Source organism: Temnothorax americanus, unplaced genomic scaffold, assembly GCF_048541705.1.
Source record: "Temnothorax americanus isolate GAGA-0224 unplaced genomic scaffold, ASM4854170v1 Scaffold21, whole genome shotgun sequence".
Classification (NCBI taxonomy): domain Eukaryota; kingdom Metazoa; phylum Arthropoda; class Insecta; order Hymenoptera; family Formicidae; genus Temnothorax; species Temnothorax americanus.
In genome coordinates this window covers 3,295,908-3,314,503 of record NW_027509349.1, presented here as the reverse complement: position 1 = coordinate 3,314,503, position 18,596 = coordinate 3,295,908, and the positions used below count along the sequence as shown (strand labels likewise).

Genomic DNA, 18,596 nt, shown 5'->3' with positions numbered 1-18,596 from the left:
ATGAAAAAAGTACCAAGAATTCTGGGGCACCCTGTATATGCGCGTAAACATACCCTTGTCTTTGTATCATGCGTGATACTATTGAAGCACTCTGGCCGCGCTCTGTGACATTCCTCTATAAGATGCAATGAGCATAACATATTGGCTCTGCCGATCCGACGATCAGTCTGACTAAGGAGCTCTTCGACGATAGACGTATGTACGTTCAGAGCAATTGTAAAGTTACTAAGTAACTGACGCCTATAGGTAGCCTAATAATAAAGTGTTTCATAAAGAATCCTACTACATTGTTCGGTAGTCTTTCGACCCTCCGCCGAGAATATACTCAGCTATCATAAATACGAAAACATTGATAAGAAGCGAAATTAAGGAATTAAGGAATAAAACATTAAATTAAATAATTTAATATTAAATGAATAAATTTTAAAATAATAATTAAAGAAATGTATTCCAGGAAAACGACAAAGATGTGTATTAAAATATTTTATTGTTAGTAAATTTTACTAATTTCCTTCTTCTATTTTTTTTTCTATTGCTTTCACATATCTGCCGATTAATTACACGAACTCGGATATATGTTCGTGTTCGGACAAGGCACAAAATAACATCGCGTGGTAGTTGAATTAGTTGTATTTTGTCATGTATAATATCTTGATCTTTTCGAAGATTTGATCCGTGATATTTTTCTAAAAAGATCCGTTGCAGCAGGTGAACCAATTACGGCAACCGTAGTATTTTTGGACGTATCTTCTATACTTGTCGATGATACATCCACCACGTCTATAGACACGACAGCATCGTTGATATCGGTGGAATCATTGATGTGTGTCGATGCATTTATCGGTTCTTCAGATTTATTGACGGTGGACATCGACGTATTTGTCATTGCATTAGGGACATCGTTCCACGAAATGAACGTTTACAACATATTGCATTATATATTCCAGTGTCAGGACACTGTTACAGCCGAGTCGTTAGTGCGACGTTTTGGCAAACTTGGCAGTCCAAATTATGCAATACGGAACAAAGGAGAGTGTATATTACATGCACAAATAAAGCAGAAAGAAAACAGAATGTAATAAATTGTTTGTATCATTTATTACAGTAATGTCACAAATTATTTTTACGGTACTTTGCCTTTGGTATCTTGTGTTTTACACACTTCGAGCCACTTTAGTGCCATATCATTTTCTTTTGGGAATGAAAAATATTGCACTTCTTTTCCCAAATTTTTTGTTTTTCGATAATAGTTTTTATACCCTTTTACCGCACAATTCATTTCTATAAATACAGCTGTAGACTTTAACCGCACAATTTATTTTAATAAATACAGCTGTAGACTGCTGTGGACTGCTGACAGCGATAAAAGCAGCCATATTTTGAGCCGAACTTGCTCGAACCTTTCCGGAAACAGTCGAGTATGACGTACGGTACGTATGGTGACATCCCCACTATTCCGTATTTCTGCGCAATAGGTTACCACCAAGTGAGCATACCCTTGTTTTTGTATCATGGTTTTCATTTTCTCCTTCTAGGCCAGTCAAATTAGACCAAAAAAAGGTTTTTGCTCGAAAGTTATGCGAACTTTTTTATTTTTTTTTAGACGTGTTGGAGGTGTTTAGAAAAGCTTATTTCTGAGTTGTCGTGTTATTTGACCCAGAGCTTTTTGAGGGGGAAGAGGGGAAACCAAAATTTTCGCGGTTTTTTGCATTTATCTCGTTTCGATTAATAGATAGCACTTTTCGCTCCTGAGAAAGTTGTAGGGCTTAAAAAAACAAAGAAAATGAGCGGTGACTCGTTTCAATTCGTTAAAAATTGAGCCTAGGGGAGCCTCCGGAAGTCGCGCGTGTCTTTTCTGATAAATGCAATCGAAAAATGACTAATATGAAACTTGTAGAGGATGAAAATACCTACCATTAGCCGCACATTACATCGAAATTCATTGAAAATTGCATACAATAGAGAACATGAAAGTCATGTGATCGGCACGAAATAGTCATTTTATGTCACACGTGCATGGAAATAAAAAGTAGCCTATTACGCACGCTACGCGCGCGTGATAGGCCACTTTCCACGCATTTGCAACATAAAATAGGGTGTGCAAGTCGTGCGTGAAGATGAAAATTCCCGGGTGCGGAGTTGACGCACGAGCCGAAGGCGAGTGCGGTCACCGCACCCTTGAATTGAAACAAATAACTATTAAAATTTAAAAAATTGTTCAGTTTTACATTAATTATTGCGTACTTAAATGTTTAATTGTAAATAAATATATATATAATGTAATAATAACAAGGATCTAATTCGAAAAAATGTAGGTGTTAATTGTTATTATATAATAATAATAATTTTTTGTAATATTCTATTGAAAATCTCAATGCATACTATTTTCTGTCGGTATTACATTAATGATAAAAAGATTTTCAAGTATTTCTGAATATTAAAGTATACAGAATTAAAAAATATTATTAATTGTGTAATAGTTATTTGTGCAATAAGTGCTGTAAGATGAAAATTCCCGGGTGCGGAGTTGACGCACGAGCCGAAGGTGTGTCAACTCCGCACCCGGAATAGATAAGCTAGGCCGGTTCTGGACCACATACCGAGGGCGAGGGGGGGTGAGGGGCAGGGGGGAATCGCGGGCGGGGGGGGACCGCGGGCGGGGGGAGGGGAAACCTCGTTCTTGGGCGCCGCGGGAGGAGGGGAGAGGGGGAACCGCGTTCTTGGGCGCCGCGGGGGAGAGGGAGGGGGAACCGCGTTTTTTCATGCGCCGCGGGGGAGGGGGAGGGAGGAACTGCGTTCTTGGGCGCCGCGGGGCGAGGGGTCCGCGTTTTCCGGCGCCGCGGGGCGAGGGGGTCCGCGTTTTCCGGCGCCGCGGGGCGACCGCGTTTTCGCCGCGGAGCGGGGCGAGGGGGTCCGCGTTTCGCCGCGCCGTGGAGTCCGCGTGACGTCACACGCTCCCGCTCACGTTGTCTCTCCATCGTAGATGTTTCCCCCGTTCCCAGGTTGCGCGCGTCTTCTCGTTTGCGCGGTCTCTCTCGCTCCCGTTTACGTTATCTCTCCCTCGCACGTTCTCGCTCGCTCCCGGCCCCCGTTCGTGCGCGTCTTCTCATTCGCGCGGTCTCTCTCTCCCCCGTTCGCGTTCTCGTTCAGAAATTATACAAAAACTACAAATAGAAAAATTGCTTATCACCGCTTGATTTCAACCTAAAACCCCCGGCTCTTGAGTCACCTTCCGCACTGTGTGTGACACAACATTGATTGTCTTTTTATTGTTACACTTATTGTTACATTTATTGTTACACTTATTGTTAATCTCCTAGCAGTATAGGTTTCTTAATTTTAGATAATATACACTTAAAATATTTCTCCAGACACTTCCAATTCTTCATCGTTTGCTTCAACTTCCATATCAGTCCTTCAAACTGCAATTCTTCGAAATCCATTTTTTACTTTAATGATGAAACCGCGGTGTTGCACTAACGCGTCTAAATCAATTAGACGTTATATTTTCTACCGTCTTCTCGACCGTCTCCTATTCTTTTCTAATATAATTGATAATAGAGAAACATCCAGTTCGATTGGCGATCGGCAATTCCGAATTCGCGACGGATGCTTCCCAGGAAAAAATCTACAAACACATATATATGCGGCCTCTCTCTTCGCTTCATACAATGTCTCCTTTAAACATTTCATGATCATCAAAATCCTGCCACATTAGTATTTCACGACATTCATAAAATTCGAGAAACTTCCGATGCGATCGGAGATCGGCGATTCCGATTTCCCGACGGATCTGATATCTCGTTACATCGACGGTCCGCGGATCCCCATTCCTCAGGAACGGATCGTTGATTTTCACGATCGGTTTCCCTTCAGGATAGAACACTGGTTTGCAAAGTTTTGCGTACTTGCTCATATCGGTGGGTTTTGATATACAGCTTAAGATGACGAACCAATTGTTGTATAAAACGCACTATCAAGTATGCCAACCGACTCTTACTTTTAGTCCTCGACTACTAAACGTACATTCATATTCATCCTTCTACATCTTACAATTGTCACATCGTTTTTTATCATATCTAATTTCATCTCAGCATCCATACATTTGCACCTTCCGAAAAATCTGCGATGTGCAGTTTTGCACGTGTGCAATGATGTCACCGCGAGACACGTATGTTCTCGAAAACGATATTGCGCCATTGACTTTCGATGATTTGATCTGTAAAACTGTTATTGAACCGCGATCAAACAGCTATCAAATAGGTATTGAACCGCTATGAAACAGCTATCAAACAGGTATTGAACAGCTATCAAACAACTAAAACAGCTCTTGAACCGCTATCAAACTTTTTTTAAACAACTAAAAACAGCTTTTAAACAGCTATCAAACAACTAAAACAATTATCAGTATAACAGCGATCAGTATAACAGCGATCTGTATAACTGCGATCTGTATAACTGCTATTGAACCGCTATCAAACTTTTTTTAAACAACTAAAAACAGCTTTTAAACAGCTATCAAACAACTAAAACAGTTATCTGTATAACAGCGATCTGTATAACTGCTATTGAACCGCTATCAAACTTCTTTTAAACTTAAACAACTAAAAACAGCTTTTAAACAGCTATCAAACAAAACAGTTATCTATATAACAACGATCTGTATAACTGCGATCTGTATAACTGCTATTGAACCGTTATCAAACTTTTTTTAAACAACTAAAAACAGCCCTTGAACAGCTAAAACATCTATATTATACTACAAAGTATGTGGGAAAAGAAAATAAAACGTTTATATATACATACATAGTTTATTTCAAAAAAATCATAATTTTTTCTGGTGTCGCGACCACCAGTTAAATATTTTTAATACATTTTGTAATGCGCAATTCTTAACATGTTTTCCGCATCTTACAGTATTAGTAACATCTAGATTATTTAAAGATTCGATATCTTCGTAATCTGCATCCAAAGTCTCAATTTTTAGATGTCTTCTCGCTTTATTCTCAAGCAGATCCACCAGCCATTCTCGTTTCTGGCATCCCTTGACGTACACAAGAGTCGACGTCTCGTCGCCCCCTCCAAGTACGGCCGATGTAATTAGATGTTAGTAGGTAAGTAACGAGAGTTCCGGACCACATACCGAGGGCGAGGGGGGGTGAGGGGCGGGGGGGCGCGGGTGGGGGGGACCGCGGGGGGGGACCACGTCTTCGGCCGCCGCGGGGTGAGGGGGGGGTACCGCGTCTTCGGGCGCCGCGGGGGGAGGGGGGTACCGCGTCTTCGGGCGCCGCGGGTAAGGGGGGGGGGTACCGCGTTTTCGGGCGCCGCGGGGTGAGAGGGGTACCACGTTTTCGAGCGCCGCGGGGTGAGGGGAGGGGGTACCGCGTTTTCCGGCGCGGCGGGGGCGGGCGGACCGCATTTTCCGGCGGTTTACCGCGTTTTCCAGCGCCGCGAGAGTCCGCGTTTCGGGCACCGCGGGGGAGGGGTCGGCCGCGTCGGTCCGCGTCACACGGCGCGCTCCCGCTCGCGTCAGCTCTCCCCCGTTCGCGCGCGTCTTCTCATTCGCGCGTTCTCTCTCCCGCCCGCATCATCTATCTCCATTCACCTCTTCTTACCTCTCCTCTCTCACTTGCATCATCATATCTCATCGTTAAAAACAACTATCAAACAACTAAAACATCTTTGAAACAACTAAAACATCTTTAAAAACAACTATCAAACAACTAAAACATTTTTAAAAACAACCATCAAACAACTAAAACATTGTTAAAAACAACTATCAAACAACTAAAACATTTTTAAAAACAGCTATCAAACAACTAAAACATCATTAAAAACAACTATCAAACAACTAAAACATCTCACTTGCCGTCTCCACCATTCGCCTATCTATTCGCGTATTATTTGTCTCCCGCTCGCGGTCATTCCTCTTCGTAGCTCGTATTCATGTCCTCTCTCAACAGTATCTTAATTCTCAAATAATTCTCATTAATATATTAAATAAACCTGAGGACAATATTGCAGCGTAATTCTAACGACATGGAATAGGAGAAACGGTAAACGAAAAGGAAAAATAATTTAAATTTTTTACCATATTATATACATTTATTTGTCATGTAGCGCATTATACACAATAGTATCTAAAGCGTAGGCTAATAATTCGCAATCAATAATCGAATTTTTATCATAAACTTCACGCAAGATATTTGCCGCATTACATCTGTCGATGATACATTTCCGCCGTAAAGTTGTTACAAATAAAACGACTAAAACATCTTTAAAAACAACTAAAACATCTTTAAAACAACTAACAAACAACTAAAACATCTTTAAAAACAACTATTAAACAACTAAAACATCGTTAAAAACAACTATCAAACGACTAAACCATCTTTAAAAACAACTATAAAACAACTAAAACATCGTTAAAAACAACTATCAAACGACTAAACCATCTTTAAAAACAACTATAAAACAACTAAAACATCTTTAAAAACAACTAAAACAACTATCAAACAACTAAAACATCGTTAAAAACAACTAACAAACAACTAAAACATCTTTAAAACAACTAAAACATCTTTAAAAACAACTAACATTTAAAAACAACTAAAACATCTTTAAAACAACTAACAAACAATTAAAGCATCTTTAAAAACAACCATCAAACAACTAAAACATCGTTAAAAACAACTATCAAACAACTAAAACATCTTTGAAACAACTAAAACATCTTTAAAAACAACTATCAAACAACTAAAACATTTTTAAAAACAACCATCAAACAACTAAAACATTGTTAAAAACAACTATCAAACAACTAAAACATTTTTAAAAACAGCTATCAAACAACTAAAACATCATTAAAAACAACTATCAAACAACTAAAACATCTTTAAAAACAACTAAAACAACTATCAAACAACTAAAACATCGTTAAAAACAACTATCAAGCAACTAAAACATCTTTGAAACAACTAAAACATTTTTGAAAACAACTATCAAACAACTAAAACATCTTTAAAAACAACTAACAAACAACTAAAACATTTTTAAAACAACTAACAAACAACTAAAACATCTTTAAAAACAACCATCAAACAACTAAAACATCGTTAAAAACAACTATCAAACAACTAAAACATCTTTAAAAACAACTATCAAACAACTAAAACATCATTAAAAACAACTATCAAACAACAAAAACATCTTTAAAAACAACTAAAACATCTTTAAAAACAACTAAAACATCTTTAAAAACAACTAAAACAACTATCAAACAACTAAAACATCGTTAAAAACAACTATCAAACAACTAAAACATCTTTGAAACAACTAAAACATCTTTAAAAACAACTAAAACATCTTTAAAAACAACTAAAACATCTTTAAAACAACTAACAAACAACTAAAACATCTTTAAAAACAAATATCAAACAACTAAAACATCGTTAAAAACAACTATCAAACAACTAAAACATCTTTGAAACAACTAAAACATCTTTAAAAACAACTATCAAACAACTAAAACATCTTTAAAAACAACCATCAAACAACTAAAACATTGTTAAAAACAACTATCAAACAACTAAAACATTTTTAAAAACAACTATGAAACAACTAAAACATCATTAAAAACAACTATCAAACAACTAAAACATCTTTAAAAACAACTAAAACAACTATCAAACAACTAAAACATCGTTAAAAACAACTATCAAGCAACTAAAACATCTTTGAAACAACTAAAACATCTTTAAAAACAACTATCAAACAACTAAAACATCTTTAAAAACAACTAACAAACAATTAAAACATTTTTAAAAACAACTATCAAACAACTAAAACAACTAACAAACAACTAAAACATCTTTGAAACAACTAAAACATCTTTAAAAACAACTAACAAACAACTAAAACATCTTTAAAACAACTATCAAACAACTAAAGCATCTTTAAAACAACTATCAAACAACTAAAACATCTTTAAAAACAACTATCAAACAACTAAAACATCTTTAAAAAGAACTATCAAACAACTAAAACATCTTTAAAAACAACTATCAAACAACTAAAACATCGTTAAAAACAACTATCAAACAACTAAAACATCTTTAAAACAACTAAAACATCTTTAACACAATTATCATGCACTTAAAACATCTATATTATACTACAAAGTATGTGGGAAAAGAAAATAAAACGTTTATATATACATATATAGTTTATTTCAAAAAATCATAATTTTTTCTGGTGTCGCGACCACCAGTTAAATATTTTTAATACATTTTGTAATGCGCAATTCTTAACATGTTTTCCGCATCTTACAGTATTAGTAACATCTAGATTATTTAAAGATTCGATATCTTCGTAATCTGCATCCAAAGTCTCAATTTTTAGATGTCTTCTCGCTTTACATGTCGCGACATGTCTCGCAATGATTTCATCGAACACGTGCAAAACTGCAAATTTTGCAAATAGCGCCGATGTACGGCTGCTGAGATGAAATTAGATACGATAAGCAAACGATGCATCTTTAGTAGAATATAAAATGACGAATCTGGAGGATACGCTCAATAGTCGAGAACTGGAAGTCGCAGTGCAACAAATGGCGTTAGCAAGAGGATCGTACAATAACATGGAGCAAGAGTTGTTGGAGCAATCCACCCTGTTAAATTCGAGGGAAGACTTTGCCACGTGGGAGCAACGATGTGACGAGTTTATCGAATCATTGGAAGAACAAAGCCGAATTAAGCGGCCACGAGTATCAATCGATCAGTCATCAATCGGTCTCAAACAGTCATTGGTCGCATGTATCGCAAGACTCAAAGGTTTGAAAGACTTGGTACGTCAACGTTTCGTACAATGTTTTTGTGTTAAATATTGGTACATGTTATCAATAAGTTTGTAAGTCATGCCTTCAACGTGTAGCGTACTTGAATGCCGAATTCGAACCACTACTCCTGTAGTATTAAACCCTTTCTTTTGGACATTCTGTATATGCCAGACTATTGTATAGAAATCTTGTATAAAACCACTTGCATAGAATCTGTAGTATAGCACATCTTGACTAAAATCAACATGGCGGCAAGCATCACGGCCGAGATGCCTGTCAGCGGTCTAGAATTGTATAGAAGTCTACTCTATGATAATATCTAAATATTATTTTATAAATTAAAATCTCACATTTTTCATCCAAACCCCAAATTTCTAGCAGTTTGTATTTGGACACGACTCCTTGCGACTGCAGCGTCTGTACTATTGCTTGAGTGCGTGGTATCAACCTGAAAAAATCATATTGAATTGATGTAATCTATTCTATGAATCAACGTGAAATCGAAAGGAGAATAACGATTTACCTGGCCTATGACTTGGTGATGCTCCCAGGTGTCGTCAGCAGCAACGGAACAAATCGTTTCAGATTAGGGTACACTTGACCCTCAAAGAATACGCGAACCATTTTACACCGTCCACAGATGCTCTATGTCCATCGATGGTAGTGCCCATCCAGCCTTTCCAAATGTACCAGACACGTGGCAAATGATCTTCCCGGTTCCTTGATTATATCTATAAATGAGAATAATATTCGATCATAATGAAGATTAATATCTTTATAAATAAATAGGAAAAACATTATAAAGCAACACGTGTGATAAAAATACTTTGGCGGTGGATCAACCAATGGTTCACTAAGATGGCATAGCGTGGAAGCGAATTTCGGCAATCATTCGGGTTCTATCGCCGTGACACCTCGCATATACATCTTATTCGTTTCGTACACCTCTTTATAAACCACCTATTCCGGACTAATTTTCCGTAAAACGCACGAAGAATGAAAGATGGTTCAGAATAAAGAGGTCGCATTCAATAGGTCTTAATTATCGATGATAATTAATAACACACCATACCTAACCTCTAAAGCATGTTTCCACTTGGCCTTATCCTGATCCTCTTTTAGATCCGGCATAACTGCAAGAACTATCTGGCGCAGCAATTTCGCTTCCATGTCGGTTGGTAACGGCATTCTGTAACAATTCTTGTTGTAGACAATGGCTGCATTCCGATATTCACTGTCAGTACTGCAAATCTATATTTTACGTCACGTATACTATAGATTTTCAGTATTGAAAGTTGCTGACAGTGAATATCGGAATGCAGCCAATGTAGACAACCGTCTTAAACATATTGCAACATACACATACAGTCAAATTCCAGTATTCTGATCTAATCGAGGTAGTCAACGGGAAGACAATGATGACAACGACGACGACGTTTCGTGGCGGTAGTTGATAGCGCGGCGCTTTTCGACGTCTTATCGTGTCCTGTCTCGCGGCATGTATTCCTTGCACTCGCGTAAACATTAATTTTCTCCTGCTCCAGCTTCCTCGAGATTCGCCGCCATATTGATGATGCATGACGCGCCGCTTGACTTTTTTCCGTCTTTTTATAGTCGACTATTTAGAAGTCGACTTTTAGTCAATTTTCCGCCATTTTTAGAAGTCGACTTGATGTCGACTTATAAAAGTCAACTTTCCGTTGACTTTTATGAGTCGACTATTTAGAAGTCAACTTTTACTCGACTTTCTGCCATTTTTAGAAGCCGACTAAAAGTCGACTTATAAAAGTCGACTTACCGTCGACTTTCCGTCAACTGTGCTCTTAGGGCGAGTTATTGCAAAAAAACAAAATTTTTCATTTCCCCTCCCCGGCCCCCTTAAAAACCCATCGGTCTGATTAGCCCGAAAACTCAGAAATAAGCTCTTCTACATCCCCCCAACAACCCTAAAAAGGTTTCATTGATACCGCTTCACTTCCGAGCAAAAACCTTTTTTTTGTCTAATTTGACTGGACTAACCATGGTGGAAGTAATAATAAGGTGTGCTCGTATTGCGGACACATTTTCGTCTGTTCTGCGCATCGTGACAAAAATCGTCCATTTTGAACTCATACTAACAGATTCTTGTGTCGGTGTGTTTCCGTTTGAATCTCCTACCAAAATTAAAAAATCATGGGGGACTTCTGTCACGTTCTGTGATTGGATATTGCAAGAAACGTGCGCATAAGCACACCTTATTGCTTCCACCATGGGACTAACCCGCTTCGCTCACTTCGCTGCACGCTGCAGATGCGCGATGCGCACAGTGCTGGTATAGTGGTGCTGGTGCACTCGTCAGTGACGTCACGACTAGAGATGGGCAGGCGGTTCGTGAACCGTTCAATTGAACCGGTTTACATCAAAGAACGTTTCAGAAACGGTTCGTAAAAAAAGTACCATGGTTCATTTCCTAGTTCCCAATTCCCTCCACTATATAGCATTATGGAGGATAAATGTCACTAACTAGAAATTCTAGAGATATCGAACAATCGAAGAATCGAACGTCGTACGTCGAGATTCACTCAACGTGCGCGGACCAGTTTTCTTGGTAATCGATTATTTTCCTATTGGCTCCTACACATGGGACGCAACACGCTTGCGCGGCAAGAAGCAACGCAGTAGCCAATCAAAGTTCGCCAACTGTCGCCGCGCGGTAACTATTACCGCGTTCAGTTGCGCATTCCGTGTGCACGTGCAGCCGTGCAGCCCATTTTACTTCGTCGAAAATTCTAATTACGTACGTGTTAAACAATTTGGTGTATATCGCCGATTGCGAGCGACTTGGGGCTCGATTTGACGCGAGTGCAGCGAATAATTCCGTCCTTACAAGAGTCCCCCGGTCGTATTGTTTTATTTAATAGAAACTCGGCGACGATTCGCTTGTTTCATTGTGTTGATCACGGCGGTGAAACGTAAAATCAGAGGTCGACAAAGACGAACAACGACGACGAGGACAATCCGTAAGTACTATGTGGCCTATGTGCAGCGTGTAATTTCTCTGTTTATGCTTTGTTCCACTACCTGTTTGTACCTTAGATTTACCCAGCTACTCTACGGTTTACTCGTTTACTGCTCTTCTACGGGTCCTAATCCTAAAGCATCAGTCGAAACAGCGAGGTCTCGTATGGGCACGTGAGGAGCCGTTAACAACGGCTACGCTCTCCGGCGGAGAACCTCGATCGGTTTAGCTTTGCACCATATGATGGCCAAATCTAGCGACTTGGATACTTGAATTGGCAAATCGAGCAGCTAAAAAAGTAACTATATCTCTATTTCTTGTAAACAGCTATCACTTATCAGAATTTGACAATCATTGGCTGCGTTTAGCCGATACTCCGCTAGCCTAGCAATCGTGAGCAGTCGCTCGTTCTTCTTCTTTCTTCTGCCCAGAAAGTTTCTGGGCAGATTTCTAATATGTATTGATCGATGACGTTTTTTATTATTTAGTAATTAATATTTTTAGATTAAAATATCTTGGCCCCGAGGTACGAGCAACATTTGGTATCATTTTACCAAGGATAAGAAAGATAAAAAAGGACGATGTCGGTATTGCAATCAGGATATATCAATGCCTGGAGAATCATCCACTGGGAACCTCAAAAGGCATTTAAAAAGTAAACATCCAACTGTGCCACTTTTGCGGGAAGATTCACCTTCAGCAGACGGTCGATCGCGATCTCCCTCAGTTTTAATTAGATCTGGAGATAATCCTGATGATCCACTTGAAATCGAATCTGAGGTACGGACTATTTCTCAATTAATGTTATCTGATCGTAACAGTCCCATTCAGGAACCTTCACAATCAAGATTAGATGGATCTGAATTTTCATCCCCGATTAGCCCTGCTACTTCCTCACGTCCAAACACTCCAAACTTAGTCAATCAACAGTGTTCAATAAATAGATATGTTGATATTATTAAACCCGTATCGTTAAATAAAAGCAGATTAATTGACATTCAATTATTAAGAACGGTGTGCAAGGAGTATCAGCCATTTTCAATAGTAGAAGACAAAGAATTTAAGAAGTTTGTCAAACTTTTGTGCCCTAGTTATAGTTTGCCTAGTCGCAAAACATTGTCCAATTCTTTACTGTCTTCCATACACAACGAAATTATAATTAAAATAACTAGTCGATTAGCTGATTCGCAAGCCATCTGCTTAACGTGCGACGGTTGGACAAATATTAATAATATAAGTTTTTATGCTCTTACTGCTCATTATATCGATTTAAATACACGTCTTAAATCACATTTGTTAGAATGTTCAGAATTTAACGAGAGGCATACTGGTTTAAATATTTCCCAATGGATCTAAAGAATTTTGAAAAATTTCGATATAGCTTATAAGATTTGTGCAATCGTGACAGATAATGCGTTTAATATGAAATCTGCTGTTAATGACTTAAACCTAAGGCATATTACTTGTTTTGCTCATTCGTTAAATCTCATTGTAAATGCTATTGAGAAAAACATTAAAAATCTAGTCGAAACAGTTAAAGCTATCGTGCAATATTTTAAACAAAGTAGTTTCGCTTTAGCAAAATTGCATGAGATGCAAAATAACATGAACAAAGATCATTTAAAATTAAAATAAGATGTGCCAACCCGATGGAACTCCACTTTTGACATGTTAGATTGCTTTCTTCTTAATAAAGAACCTATTATTTCTGCTTTGGCATTGTTAGGGTATAATAAGAACACTTTGCAGCCAGATGATTGGGACTTAATGGAGCATTGTGTAAATATACTAAGAATATTTAACGAAATTACGATAGAAGTATCGTCAGAAAAAAATGTTTCCCTATCAAAAACTTCTGTTCTTGGTAGGGTAATGATTAGAAAAGTAAGAACATATTTAGAGGATAAAGCGCTACCATTAATAATAAAAAATTTGGCCGCAGGATTAATAGAAGGTTTGACGAACGTCTTCCATCGCGAAGGATCTTGAACGATCCAAGCAAGCACGATGTTGGAATCCGTCCAACAATAATACGGAAGGTTTTGATAACCATTTAACGCGCGAACGAAATCAATAAGTCGCGCTAGAAGCAAGGCCGCACATAATTCGAGTCGAGGTATGCTTATCGTTTTCAAAGGAGCGACCTTAGATTTACTAACAAGCAGCGATATCGTGACTTTGCTCGACGAAGACACTACCTTTATATAAACAACGGCGGCGTAAGCATGATTCGAAGCGTCCGCGAAACCGTGTATTTCGGAACGTTCGGCATCAGGCCCGAGGCCGTTCCAACGAGGAATTTGCACGTGACAGAGAACTGATAAACGTGAATATATATCGTTCCATCTCGCGAAAACCGATTCGGAAAGAAGCTCATCCCACTGGATATTAAGTTGCCAGAGCCTTTGCATGAGGATTTTCGCGGCGATCGTGACAGGCGTGGCCCAGCCCAACGGATCGTAAAGTTTCGCGACAGCGGACAATATGGTACGTTTGGTATCGGGAACTTTATCCGAAAGCGCGACGCGATATTCGAAAACATCTTTAGAGGAGTTCCACCCGATACCGAGAATTTTGAGCTGTTCGTCTTGCGCGAAGGGCCTTTTACCGGCTAGCCCATGATCTGCTACGTCAATATCGTCTAGAAGAGAGGGGGAGTTACTTGCCCATTTCTTTAACTCGAACCCGCCGCGTTTTAATAAGGCAACTAACTGATCTCGAATTTGTCGAATATGAGGCTTGTCGTCAGCTCCGAATACGGCATCGTCGATGTAAATATGTTCTCTGAGAATCGGAACGGCGAGGGGAAAGTGTTTACCCTCGTCGATAGTTAATTGCTCGAGAACGGCAAGGGCAAGAAAGGGCGCGCAGGCTTGGCCATAAGTCACGGTTAGCAACAGGAAAATATTTATCGCGTCGTGAGGAGACCGTCTCCATAAAATTCTTTGGTAATTTATATCGCGAGAATCGACGAGAATTTGGCGATACATTTTTGCGATATCCGCCGAATAAACGTATTTGTATCTGCGCCACCGCGAAATTATTGCGGAAATATCGGTTTGCTTTTTCGGACCAATATGCAAGTGGTCGTTGAGAGAGGTACCGTTAGAGGTGACGCTTGACGCGTTGAACACGACGCGGAGACGTGTGGTAACGCTATCTTCCCGAATCACCCCGTGGTGTGGAAGATAGACGCTTTGTTCGTTGTCTTCCGCGGGAGATAACGGTCGCATGTGTCCGAGACGCTCGTACTCGTCGAGAAAGTTATGATATTCTTTCATAACTTCCGGTTTGTCACGAAGTCGACGAGTTAGCGAATTTAACATTTTCTCGGCTTGAACCCGAGACTCCCCGATTTTGATAGGAGGGCCTTTCTTAAATGGGAGACGCACGACGTAGCGTCCCTCCGAATTTCGAGAATGAGTCGAGCGGAAATGCTCTTCGCAATCCTTCTCTTCTTGTGTAAGAGCGGATTGCTGCGGAAGCTCCTCGATTTCCCAGAACCGGCGGAGTTCTTTCTCCAGCGAGAGAGAGCAAATATGATGCGTTGAGATTCGAGGAACTTTCGCTGAACACTGTTCAGGAAACGCGGCTGAACTGACGGGTCCGGAGATGACCCATCCGAATATAGAATTTTGCGCGATAGGTTGCCCGATCCCCCCTTTACGCACGCCGTCAAGAATAATCTCATTATAGAGATCCGCTCCAATAATGAGACTGATTGGATCGCGATTCGTCGGATCCGTGTTGGCTAGCGGTAAGTCGGAGAGATATGAGATGGACGAAATATCCGCGTTGCGTTTCGGAATGTAGGAGGTTACGGACGGGAGAATGAGCGCCGTAGTCGAGAGGGACAAGACGAGAGACGCGCGCGGCGAAATGAATATGCGTGTCGCGTTTTGAAATGTCCCGGCGTTAATTCCGCCGACGGCGGAAATCAAGATCGGCATGCGAATCCGTTTGACTCGCAAGGTTTGCGCCAAGTTCTCCGAGATGAACGTCATCTCGGAGCCCTGGTCGAGTAACGCTCTGACGATGGCGGTACGGCCGGACGAACTGCGGACCGTGATCCACGCTGTCGCCAATAGAATCGGCGAGCGATTTTTCGCCGCCGCGAAAAGAGAGTTGACCTCCGATTTCGAGTTAGAGGCTTGAGACGACGAGCAGTTAATCGCCGCATTGTCCTTTGAGGACGAACTGTCGCTAGAGACAGCGCCTGTGGCACTGAAGCAAGAGTCCGAGTCGGAATGCAGCAGAGAGTGATGCCTTTTATGACATACGCGACAAGAATATTTGCTTTTGCAATCCTGTACGGAGTGTTTGGTACTTAAGCAATTAAAACACCTTTTGTGTTGTTTAATGATATCTCGACGCTGACTCGCATTCTTGCTTATAAACGATGGACACAGATTTATGAAGTGTGACGCTTTACATAAAGGACACGGAATCGAGTCGTTGGCGGAGGCGTTCGCGGCGTGCACTCGCGACGAGTTCGCAGATTTCGACGCGGTTTTGCTTGAGGAACCGATCGCACAGTCTTTGAGCGCGCGGGTACGAGATTTTAGAAACCGACAAAGATCTTCGTATGATTGCAGATCATCGGTATCGCTCGATTTTACACTCCACGCTTTACGCGTTATCGGATCTAATTTATGTACGATGAGGTAAACGAGAACATCGTTCCACAATTCATCAGGTCGGCGCTTTAGATTTTTAAGAGAAGCTACCGCGGTACTGACTTTATCGTACAATGTCTGTAAATCCGAAGCAGACTCGCGCGTGATTTTCGGTAACTCAATTAGAGTAGAAAGATGCAAATTAAGAGACCTTCGTTTGTGCTCGTACCGCGCGATGAGAGCTTGCCATGCAATGGCGAAATTATCCGCGGTAATCGAGATATTTGCGATGCACTCGGCCGCGCGACCTTTCAAACATGAAGCGAGAAAATGCATGCGCGCGAAATTATCGAGATCTTTGTTATTCTTAATTAACGCGGTGAATCTATCGCGAAACGTCTCCCAGTCGTCATGGTCGCCATCGAACGGAGGCAATTGAATCGGAGGCAAATGTGAGAGAGAGAACGCCGGTCCCGTTAAGTTCGATCGCGAACTCGAAAAAATAGGGTTTGGACTCACGACCGGCTCCAATTCCTCCAGGCACTCCGTCATGTAGTCGAGGGCGTGTTGATAGGCTGCGAGAATCGTGTCGAAGGCGTTGTCCTGGAAGTAGCTCAGGGCTGCTTGGCTCAATTCAGGAATCTGATGCAGGAGATCTGCGTGGCCGTCGAAGAATGGAGCCCAGAGCTCCTTTAGAGATTGAATGCGGGAACGCACTTTCGCCGGGGTTAAGTTTCTCTTTCCGATTTTCTTGAAATTATCGAGATAACACTCGATCGAACGTTGAAGCTGCGACTGTTTCCCGAGATGCTCGGACATGGTGACGAATATGCACACTTGTCACACACTCGACCCTCCACACGCTTCTATCCAGCTCGAAGGACCAAAATGTTCGGGCGTCGCTTTTCGACGGTCGCCCTGAATCTGGATTCCGCTCAGAGTTGAGCGAGAAGCGTGTGTAACGCGAGTCGTAAATTCGCGGGAGGAATGAGGATTAAAGCACTCGGAACACAGATTGCACAAAGAAATATATAGTCTTTATTTCAAGAACGGAAAAGACGCGAGGGGGAACAACGGATCGTGCGCCGCGGATTCGGAAATCTTCTGAGTCGTTCGTATTTTCTGCCAGGTATCGCGAACGGAAATCTTGTCTCGGCTTCTCGTGTCGAAGCCTCTCGCGGAGCGGAGATCTTGTACGCGTCGAACGGAAATCTTGAGCGCGCGGCAGAAGAACGATCGCGAGCGGAGCACGACCGGAAGGTTTCGGACCCCTCGCTAAAAGTAGTACACTTAATGAAGAAATATAAATAACTTAGATCCGCACTTTGAGACGAAACGAGCGAGTAGCGATTCAAGCAGCGATTTAAGAGGGAGAGAGCCGTGCTGTCTTTAGACGAGGATTGATACGCGACGACTTTCGACTATGAGTTCTGGCCCACGACTTGAGGCTATGAATGTCCGGCGAGCGATTTCACCGTTTACTCAAGAGGGTTGTTTTTCAGGAACGAACGCGCGATGAGAGCTGAATCGCTATTCGTCCGTATGGTTATATCACGCGTCACAACAGCCTTTTCCGTGCTCCGACAAATAAGGGAGCACTCTCGTAACGCGTGATCGCGATCGATGGGTTTCGAGGGCGCGGGGATCGCGGGGAACGTATGTTTCGCACAAGTTCGAAAGAGCTCGAACCACATAAACATCGGTATTTCTTGATGTTAAATATAATAAGATTTTCGAGCCGATGTTTCGCATAGGAAAGTTCGACGGATCTCGAACACATTCGAAATAGTGCTTAAATAGAGCTCTATTAGAATACTGTCTAAACATAATTTCGAATACATTACGAATTCTTATGGAGTAGAAAAGTGATTTTTTTTTGTATCTGAAGAAGAACTCAGAACTGGTGACGTAGGAAAGAACTCCTTTTGAACTCTTAAGAATTCTTTTAGAACAGAAATGATATATGGGAAAAGAATACATTTTAAAAATCGGGTTTTTAAAAAAAAAAAGTTTTTCAATTCTCTGTGCTATCTGGGTTACCTATGCTACAACTAACCATCACAGACGCGCGTGCTACTTAGATATCTACTATAATTTTTTACAATGTACAAAACAATTACGCAATTACGATAACCTGACGTTTGAG

The 18,596-nt window shown here is 40.7% G+C and overlaps 2 long non-coding RNA genes across 4 annotated transcripts; one reads left to right on the top strand and one right to left on the bottom strand.

The window, feature by feature from the left end:
* Positions 1 to 8,263: 8,263 nt before the first annotated feature.
* LOC143897720 (uncharacterized) lies at positions 8,264 to 10,389 on the bottom strand. Of its 3 annotated transcripts, none has more exons than XR_013256984.1 (4): positions 10,203 to 10,389; positions 9,663 to 10,025; positions 9,360 to 9,567; positions 8,264 to 9,284 (listed from the first exon to the last, which is right to left on the bottom strand). It is a non-coding gene; the product is annotated as an uncharacterized LOC143897720 (long non-coding RNA). The 3 variants fall into 3 exon arrangements; XR_013256983.1 differs by lacking the exon at positions 10,203 to 10,389 and having other exon boundaries at positions 8,264 to 9,120; positions 9,187 to 9,284; positions 9,663 to 10,088; XR_013256982.1 differs by lacking the exon at positions 10,203 to 10,389 and having other exon boundaries at positions 9,663 to 10,085.
* A 1,152-nt stretch (positions 10,390 to 11,541) lies between these two features.
* LOC143897794 (uncharacterized) lies at positions 11,542 to 12,605 on the top strand. The gene is made up of 3 exons (XR_013257000.1): positions 11,542 to 11,835; positions 11,912 to 12,132; positions 12,339 to 12,605. It is a non-coding gene; the product is annotated as an uncharacterized LOC143897794 (long non-coding RNA).
* Positions 12,606 to 18,596: the final 5,991 nt, after the last annotated feature.